At 64.0% G+C, this 924-nt stretch overlaps 1 protein-coding gene across 3 annotated transcripts in view; it reads right to left on the bottom strand.

The window, feature by feature from the left end:
• ARHGEF25 (Rho guanine nucleotide exchange factor (GEF) 25) overlaps positions 1-924 on the bottom strand; it is a 7129-nt gene that overhangs the window by 4980 nt on the left and 1225 nt on the right. The window contains exon 1 of one of the 3 annotated variants that reach the window (XM_011988593.1): positions 830-917. The exons of 1 other annotated variant lie outside the window; for it this stretch is intronic. The gene's annotated coding sequence lies outside the window, so the exon portion shown is untranslated. Of the gene's footprint in view, positions 1-829; positions 918-924 lie in introns of those variants that run through there. One more of the 3 variants, XM_011988592.1, reaches the window with a different exon arrangement.

The following is a 924-nucleotide window of genomic DNA, read 5'->3' as shown; positions in this document are numbered from 1 at the left end:
GGCGGGGCGGGGACGGCGCTGGGCGCACACCCCCCCTCCCTCCTACCCCGGTCCAGGCTGTGGGAGTGGGGGAGGGAGGGGACCGGGTGGAGGTGTCCAGGGGTAGGCGGAAGTCTAGTCTTGAGGCGGGCTGGGGGTCTCTAGAGAGAGGGAGGCGCAGGGCCCGGCCGCCGGGCTGGGCGGGGAGGGTTTCCGGAACCCTGTCGGTGCGGGGGCCCAGGGTCCAGATGTCCAGTGGAAGTGGGAGGGATGGTAGGGGAGGCTGGGCCGGGATGCGGCAGCGGCTCCAGCTGTCTCCGGCCTCTGGTTGGGGGTGGCTCTAGGCCCGGGCCGGGGAGAAGGCGAGAGCCGACCCCCGAGCTACTGGCGCTGTGCGGGTCCCAGCGGAGCGGCGAGCTGAATAACAGGCCTGGCCGCGGGGCCGCCACGGGGCGGGGCCTCTGCGGCCCGGCTCCGCCCTCTCCATCGCCTTGTAGAACCACCTCATTCTCATTCCTCCATTCCCCTGTCCCTCTTCAGAAGTAGATTCTTAGCAAAAGGTTTGAGGAAAGATAATCGGTTCTAGGCCTAAGGGGATTGTGGATGGGTTTTTCTCAAACCCATTTGACTAAGGGAAAGAGATGAGTTCCCTGCCCCTTCCCCAATTTCCATAACTTGAACTAACATAAATTTGGAGGCAGAAGGGACCTTAGGGATCACTTAAGAAACCACTTTGCTGGAAAACGCATACAGTCTCCAACCCTAAATCCCAAGGGCCAGGGCAAACAGATGCCCTGAACCCCCAGCCCGCCCCCCACTCAACACTGGGCCCTTTCGACCTGGCACTCACCACGTCCCCCCCGGGCGAAGCAGCAGCCGCATTTTGCCAGCACTTTTCGGATCACACGGGGACAGGCACAGCGACCCCCTTTGTGCCCCCCCCGC

Source organism: Mandrillus leucophaeus, unplaced genomic scaffold, assembly GCF_000951045.1.
Source record: "Mandrillus leucophaeus isolate KB7577 unplaced genomic scaffold, Mleu.le_1.0 Scaffold332, whole genome shotgun sequence".
NCBI classification, from domain to species: Eukaryota; Metazoa; Chordata; class Mammalia; order Primates; family Cercopithecidae; genus Mandrillus; species Mandrillus leucophaeus.
The sequence above is the reverse complement of the archived record's forward strand: the minus strand, read 5'-3'. Positions and strand labels throughout refer to the sequence as shown.